We start from the raw sequence: 8938 nt of genomic DNA on the forward strand, positions 1-8938 counted from the left end.
TTAGTGGCTGGATCTGGTTTTATCACATTCTGAATTGAACGTTGAAAATGAGCTTTACTCAGCCAGCAGAGGTCAAAATAAGCAGTAATGAAACTCAGTCATAGACATAGATTTTCACTTGCAACTTGCTTTAACATGTTTAACAGTGCATGAAATGTTGTCCAAAATTAAAAGAATGATGCATTTTAGTAGCTGGATCTGGTTTTATCACATTCTGTATTGGACGTTGAAAATGAGCTTTTCAGAGCCAGCAGAGGTCAAAATAAGCAGTAATGCAAACTCAGTCAGAGACATAGATTTTCACTTGCAACTTTCCTAAACATATTTAACAGTGCATGAAATGTTGTCTAAAACAAAAAGAAAATGCTTTTTAGTGGCTGGATCTGGTTTTATCACATTCTGAATTGAACGTTGAAAATGAGCTTTTCAGAGCCAGCAGAGGTCAAAATAAGCAGTAATGCAAACTCAGTCATAGACATAGATTTTCACTTGCAACTTGCTTTAACATGTTTAACAGTGCATGAAATGTTGTCTAAAACAAAAAGAATGATGCATTTTAGTGGCTGGATCTGGTTTTATCACATTCTGAATTGAACGTTGAAAATGAGCTTTTCAGAGCCAGCGGAGGTCAAAATAAGCAGTAATAAAAACTCAGTCAGAGACATAGATTTTCACTTGCAACTTGCTTTAACATGTTTAACAGTGCATGAATTGTTGTCTAAAACAAAAAGAATGATGCATTTTAGTGGCTGGATCTGGTTTTATCACATTCTGAACTGAACGTTGAAAATGAGCTTTTATCAGCCAGCAGAAGTCAAAATAAGCAGTAATGCAAACTCAGTCAGAGACATAGATTTTCACTTGCAACTTGCTTTAACATGTTTAACAGTGCATGAAATGTTGTCTAAAACAAAAAGAATGATGCATTTTAGTGGCTGGATCTGGTTTTATCACTTTCTGAATTGAACGTTAAAAAAGAGCTGTTCTCAGCCAGCAGAGGTCAAAATAAGCAGTAATGCAAACTCAGTCAGAGACATAGATTTTCACTTGCAACTTGCTTTAACATGTTTAACAGTGCATGAATTGTTGTCTAAAACAAAAAGAATGATGCATTTTAGTGGCTGGATCTGGTTTTATCACATTCTGAATTGAACGTTGAAAATGAGCTTTTCAGAGCCAGCAGAGGTCAAAATAAGCAGTAATGCAAACTTAGTCAGAGACATAGATTTTCACTTGCAACTTTCCTAAACATATTTAACAGTGCATGAAATGTTGTCTAAAACAAAAAGAAAATGCTTTTTAGTGGCTGGATCTGGTTTTTATCACATTCTGAATTGAACGTTGAAAATGAGCTTTTTAGAGCCAGCAGAGGTCAAAATAAGCAGTAATGCAAACTCAGTCATAGACATAGATTTTCACTTGCAACTTGCTTTAACATGTTTAACAGTGCATGAAATGTTGTCTAAAACAAAAAGAATGATGCATTTTAGTGGCTGGATCTGGTTTTATCACATTCTGAACTGAACGTTGAAAATGAGCCTTTATCAGCCAGCAGAAGTCAAAATAAGAAGTAATGCAAACTCAGTCAGAGACATAGATTTTCACTTGCAACTTGCTTTAACATGTTTAACAGTGCATGAATTGTTGTCTAAAAGAAAAAGAATGATGCATTTTAGTGGCTGGATCTGGTTTTATCACATTCTGAATTGAACGTTGAAAATGAGCTTTTCAGAGCCAGCAGAGGTCAAAATAAGCAGTAATGCAAACTCAGTCATAGACATAGATTTTCACTTGCAACTTGCTTTAACATGTTTAACAGTGCATGAAATGTTGTCCAAAATAAAAAGAATGATGCATTTTAGTGGCTGGATCTGGTTTTATCACATTCTGAATTGAACGTTGAAAATGAGCTTTTCAGAGCCAGCAGAGGTCAAAATAAGCAGTAATGCAAACTCAGTCAGAGACATAGATTTTCACTTGCAACTTTCCTAAACATATTTAACAGTGCATGAAATGTTGTCTAAAACAAAAAGAAAATGCTTTTTAGTGGCTTGATCTGGTTTTATCACATTCTGAATTGAACGTTGAAAATGAGCTTTTCAGAGCCAGCAGAGGTCAAAATAAGCAGTAATGCAAACTCAGTCATAGACATAGATTTTCACTTGCAACTTGCTTTAACATGTTTAACAGTGCATGAAATGTTGTCCAAAATAAAAAGAATGATGCATTTTAGTAGCTGGATCTGGTTTTATCACATTCTGTATTGGACGTTGAAAATGAGCTTTACTCAGCCAGCAGAGGTCAAAATAAGCAGTAATAAAAACTCAGTCAGAGACATAGATTTTCACTTGCAACTTGCTTTAACATGTTTAACAGTGCATGAATTGTTGTCTAAAACAAAAAGAAAGATGCATTTTAGTGGCTGGATCTGGTTTTATCACTTTCTGAATTCAACGTTGAAAATGAGCTGTTCTCAGCCAGCAGAGGTCAAAATAAGCAGTAATGCAAACTCAGTCAGAGACATAGATTTTCACTTGCAACTTGCTTTAACATGTTTAACAGTGCATGAATTGTTGTCTAAAACAAAAAGAATGATGCATTTTAGTGGCTGGATCTGGTTTTATCACATTCTGAATTGAACGTTGAAAATGAGCTTTACTCAGCCAGCAGAGGTCAAAATAAGCAGTAATGAAACTCAGTCATAGACATAGATTTTCACTTGCAACTTGCTTTAACATGTTTAACAGTGCATGAAATGTTGTCCAAAATTAAAAGAATGATGCATTTTAGTAGCTGGATCTGGTTTTATCACATTCTGTATTGGACGTTGAAAATGAGCTTTTCAGAGCCAGCAGAGGTCAAAATAAGCAGTAATGCAAACTCAGTCAGAGACATAGATTTTCACTTGCAACTTTCCTAAACATATTTAACAGTGCATGAAATGTTGTCTAAAACAAAAAGAAAATGCTTTTTAGTGGCTGGATCTGGTTTTATCACATTCTGAATTGAACGTTGAAAATGAGCTTTTCAGAGCCAGCAGAGGTCAAAATAAGCAGTAATGCAAACTCAGTCATAGACATAGATTTTCACTTGCAACTTGCTTTAACATGTTTAACAGTGCATGAAATGTTGTCTAAAACAAAAAGAATGATGCATTTTAGTGGCTGGATCTGGTTTTATCACATTCTGAATTGAACGTTGAAAATGAGCTTTTCAGAGCCAGCGGAGGTCAAAATAAGCAGTAATAAAAACTCAGTCAGAGACATAGATTTTCACTTGCAACTTGCTTTAACATGTTTAACAGTGCATGAATTGTTGTCTAAAACAAAAAGAATGATGCATTTTAGTGGCTGGATCTGGTTTTATCACATTCTGAACTGAACGTTGAAAATGAGCTTTTATCAGCCAGCAGAAGTCAAAATAAGCAGTAATGCAAACTCAGTCAGAGACATAGATTTTCACTTGCAACTTGCTTTAACATGTTTAACAGTGCATGAAATGTTGTCTAAAACAAAAAGAATGATGCATTTTAGTGGCTGGATCTGGTTTTATCACTTTCTGAATTGAACGTTAAAAAAGAGCTGTTCTCAGCCAGCAGAGGTCAAAATAAGCAGTAATGCAAACTCAGTCAGAGACATAGATTTTCACTTGCAACTTGCTTTAACATGTTTAACAGTGCATGAATTGTTGTCTAAAACAAAAATAATGATGCATTTTAGTGGCTGGATCTGGTTTTATCACATTCTGAATTGAACGTTGAAAATGAGCTTTTCAGAGCCAGCAGAGGTCAAAATAAGCAGTAATGCAAACTTAGTCAGAGACATAGATTTTCACTTGCAACTTTCCTAAACATATTTAACAGTGCATGAAATGTTGTCTAAAACAAAAAGAAAATGCTTTTTAGTGGCTGGATCTGGTTTTTATCACATTCTGAATTGAACGTTGAAAATGAGCTTTTTAGAGCCAGCAGAGGTCAAAATAAGCAGTAATGCAAACTCAGTCATAGACATAGATTTTCACTTGCAACTTGCTTTAACATGTTTAACAGTGCATGAAATGTTGTCTAAAACAAAAAGAATGATGCATTTTAGTGGCTGGATCTGGTTTTATCACATTCTGAACTGAACGTTGAAAATGAGCCTTTATCAGCCAGCAGAAGTCAAAATAAGAAGTAATGCAAACTCAGTCAGAGACATAGATTTTCACTTGCAACTTGCTTTAACATGTTTAACAGTGCATGAATTGTTGTCTAAAAGAAAAAGAATGATGCATTTTAGTGGCTGGATCTGGTTTTATCACATTCTGAATTGAACGTTGAAAATGAGCTTTTCAGAGCCAGCAGAGGTCAAAATAAGCAGTAATGCAAACTCAGTCATAGACATAGATTTTCACTTGCAACTTGCTTTAACATGTTTAACAGTGCATGAAATGTTGTCCAAAATAAAAAGAATGATGCATTTTAGTGGCTGGATCTGGTTTTATCACATTCTGAATTGAACGTTGAAAATGAGCTTTTCAGAGCCAGCAGAGGTCAAAATAAGCAGTAATGCAAACTCAGTCAGAGACATAGATTTTCACTTGCAACTTTCCTAAACATATTTAACAGTGCATGAAATGTTGTCTAAAACAAAAAGAAAATGCTTTTTAGTGGCTTGATCTGGTTTTATCACATTCTGAATTGAACGTTGAAAATGAGCTTTTCAGAGCCAGCAGAGGTCAAAATAAGCAGTAATGCAAACTCAGTCATAGACATAGATTTTCACTTGCAACTTGCTTTAACATGTTTAACAGTGCATGAAATGTTGTCCAAAAAAAAAAGAATGATGCATTTTAGTAGCTGGATCTGGTTTTATCACATTCTGTATTGGACGTTGAAAATGAGCTTTACTCAGCCAGCAGAGGTCAAAATAAGCAGTAATAAAAACTCAGTCAGAGACATAGATTTTCACTTGCAACTTGCTTTAACATGTTTAACAGTGCATGAATTGTTGTCTAAAACAAAAAGAAAGATGCATTTTAGTGGCTGGATCTGGTTTTATCACATTCTGAACTGAACGTTGAAAATGAGCTTTTATCAGCCAGCAGAAGTCAAAATAAGCAGTAATGCAAACTCAGTCAGAGACATAGATTTTCACTTGCAACTTGCTTTAACATGTTTAACAGTGCATGAAATGTTGTCTAAAACAAAAATAATGATGCATTTTAGTGGCTGGATCTGGTTTTATCACATTCTGAATTGAACGTTGAAAATGAGCTGTTCTCAGCCAGCAGAGGTCAAAATAAGCAGTAATGCAAACTCAGTCAGAGACATAGATTTTCACTTGCAACTTGCTTTAACATGTTTAACAGTGCATGAAATGTTGTCTAAAACAAAAAGAATGATGCATTTTAGTAGCTGGATCTGGTTTTATCACATTCTGTATTGGACGTTGAAAATGAGCTTTACTCAGCCAGCAGAGGTCAAAATAAGCAGTAATGCAAACTCAGTCAGAGACATAGATTTTCACTTGCAACTTGCTTTAACATGTTTAACAGTGCATGAATTGTTGTCTAAAAGATAAAGAATGATGCATTTTAGTGGCTGGATCTGGTTTTATCACATTCTGAATTGAACGTTGAAAATGAGCTTTTCAGAGCCAGCAGAGGTCAAAATAAGCAGTAATGCAAACTCAGTCATAGACATAGATTTTCACTTGCAACTTGCTTTAACATGTTTAACAGTGCATGAAATGTTGTCTAAAACAAAAAGAATGATGCATTTTAGTGGCTGGATCTGGTTTTATCACATTCTGAATTGAATGTTGAAAATGAGCTTTACGCAGCCAGCAGAGGTCAAAATAAGCAGTAATGCAAACTCAGCCAGAGACATAGATTTTCACTTGCAACTTGCTTTAACATGTTTAACAGTGCATTAATTGTTGTCTAAAACAAAAAGAATGATGCATTTTAGTGGCTGGATCTGGTTTTATCACATTCTGAATTGAACGTTGAAAATGAGCTTTACTCAGCCAGCAGAGGTCAAAATAAGCAGTAATGAAACTCAGTCAGAGACATAGATTTTCACTTGCAACTTGCTTTAACATGTTTAACAGTGCATGAAATGTTGTCCAAAATTAAAAGAATGATGCATTTTAGTAGCTGGATCTGGTTTTATCACATTCTGTATTGGACGTTGAAAATGAGCTTTTCAGAGCCAGCAGAGGTCAAAATAAGCAGTAATGCAAACTCAGTCAGAGACATAGATTTTCACTAGCAACTTTCCTAAACATATTTAACAGTGCATGAAATGTTGTCTAAAACAAAAAGAAAATGCTTTTTAGTGGCTGGATCTGGTTTTATCACATTCTGAATTGAAAGTTGAAAATGAGCTTTTCAGAGCCAGCAGAGGTCAAAATAAGCAGTAATGCAAACTCAGTCATAGACATAGATTTTCACTTGCAACTTGCTTTAACATGTTTAACAGTGCATGAAATGTTGTCTAAAACAAAAAGAATGATGCATTTTAGTGGCTGGATCTGGTTTTATCACATTCTGAATTGAACGTTGAAAATGAGCTTTTCAGAGCCAGCAGAGGTCAAAATAAGCAGTAATAAAAACTCAGTCAGAGACATAGATTTTCACTTGCAACTTGCTTTAACATGTTTAACAGTGCATGAATTGTTGTCTAAAACAAAAAGAATGATGCATTTTAGTGGCTGGATCTGGTTTTATCACATTCTGAACTGAACGTTGAAAATGAGCTTTTATCAGCCAGCAGAAGTCAAAATAAGCAGTAATGCAAACTCAGTCAGAGACATAGATTTTCACTTGCAACTTGCTTTAACATGTTTAACAGTGCATGAAATGTTGTCTAAAACAAAAAGAATGATGCATTTTAGTGGCTGGATCTGGTTTTATCACTTTCTGAATTGAACGTTAAAAAAGAGCTGTTCTCAGCCAGCAGAGGTCAAAATAAGCAGTAATGCAAACTCAGTCAGAGACATAGATTTTCACTTGCAACTTGCTTTAACATGTTTAACAGTGCATGAATTGTTGTCTAAAACAAAAATAATGATGCATTTTAGTGGCTGGATCTGGTTTTATCACATTCTGAATTGAACGTTGAAAATGAGCTTTTCAGAGCCAGCAGAGGTCAAAATAAGCAGTAATGCAAACTTAGTCAGAGACATAGATTTTCACTTGCAACTTTCCTAAACATATTTCACAGTGCATGAAATGTTGTCTAAAACAAAAAGAAAATGCTTTTTAGTGGCTGGATCTGGTTTTTATCACATTCTGAATTGAACGTTGAAAATGAGCTTTTTAGAGCCAGCAGAGGTCAAAATAAGCAGTAATGCAAACTCAGTCATAGACATAGATTTTCACTTGCAACTTGCTTTAACATGTTTAACAGTGCATGAAATGTTGTCTAAAACAAAAAGAATGATGCATTTTAGTGGCTGGATCTGGTTTTATCACATTCTGAACTGAACGTTGAAAATGAGCCTTTATCAGCCAGCAGAAGTCAAAATAAGAAGTAATGCAAACTCAGTCAGAGACATAGATTTTCACTTGCAACTTGCTTTAACATGTTTAACAGTGCATGAATTGTTGTCTAAAAGAAAAAGAATGATGCATTTTAGTGGCTGGATCTGGTTTTATCACATTCTGAATTGAACGTTGAAAATGAGCTTTTCAGAGCCAGCAGAGGTCAAAATAAGCAGTAATGCAAACTCAGTCATAGACATAGATTTTCACTTGCAACTTGCTTTAACATGTTTAACAGTGCATGAAATGTTGTCCAAAATAAAAAGAATGATGCATTTTAGTGGCTGGATCTGGTTTTATCACATTCTGAATTGAACGTTGAAAATGAGCTTTTCAGAGCCAGCAGAGGTCAAAATAAGCAGTAATGCAAACTCAGTCAGAGACATAGATTTTCACTTGCAACTTTCCTAAACATATTTAACAGTGCATGAAATGTTGTCTAAAACAAAAAGAAAATGCTTTTTAGTGGCTTGATCTGGTTTTATCACATTCTGAATTGAACGTTGAAAATGAGCTTTTCAGAGCCAGCAGAGGTCAAAATAAGCAGTAATGCAAACTCAGTCATAGACATAGATTTTCACTTGCAACTTGCTTTAACATGTTTAACAGTGCATGAAATGTTGTCCAAAATAAAAAGAATGATGCATTTTAGTAGCTGGATCTGGTTTTATCACATTCTGTATTGGACGTTGAAAATGAGCTTTACTCAGCCAGCAGAGGTCAAAATAAGCAGTAATAAAAACTCAGTCAGAGACATAGATTTTCACTTGCAACTTGCTTTAACATGTTTAACAGTGCATGAATTGTTGTCTAAAACAAAAAGAAAGATGCATTTTAGTGGCTGGATCTGGTTTTATCACATTCTGAACTGAACGTTGAAAATGAGCTTTTATCAGCCAGCAGAAGTCAAAATAAGCAGTAATGCAAACTCAGTCAGAGACATAGATTTTCACTTGCAACTTGCTTTAACATGTTTAACAGTGCATGAAATGTTGTCTAAAACAAAAATAATGATGCATTTTAGTGGCTGGATCTGGTTTTATCACATTCTGAATTGAACGTTGAAAATGAGCTTTACTCAGCCAGCAGAGGTCAAAATAAGCAGTAATGCAAACTCAGTCATAGACATAGATTTTCACTTGCAACTTGCTTTAACATGTTTAACAGTGCATGAAATGTTGTCTAAAACAAAAATAATGATGCATTTTAGTGGCTGGATCTGGTTTTATCACATTCTGAATTGAACGTTGAAAATGAGCTTTACTCAGCCAGCAGAGGTCAAAATAAGCAGTAATGCAAACTCAGTCAGAGACATAGATTTTCACTTGCAACTTGCTTTAACATGTTTAACAGTGCATGAAATGTTGTCTAAAACAAAAAGAATGATGCATTTTAGTGGCTGGATCTGGTT

General features: G+C 34.8%; 1 long non-coding RNA gene across 1 annotated transcript; it reads left to right on the forward strand.

The window, feature by feature from the left end:
* Nucleotides 1–363: 363 nt before the first annotated feature.
* LOC148679564 (uncharacterized) lies at nucleotides 364–8259 on the forward strand. The gene is made up of 3 exons (XR_015945098.1): nucleotides 364–1198; nucleotides 3243–4233; nucleotides 7394–8259. It is a non-coding gene; the product is annotated as an uncharacterized LOC148679564 (long non-coding RNA).
* The last annotated feature ends 679 nt before the right edge of the window (nucleotides 8260–8938 follow it).

The sequence above is a fragment of the Danio rerio genome, chromosome 17, assembly GCF_052040795.2.
Source record: "Danio rerio strain M-AB ecotype USA chromosome 17, GRCz13ab, whole genome shotgun sequence".
Lineage (NCBI taxonomy): Eukaryota > Metazoa > Chordata > Actinopteri > Cypriniformes > Danionidae > Danio > Danio rerio.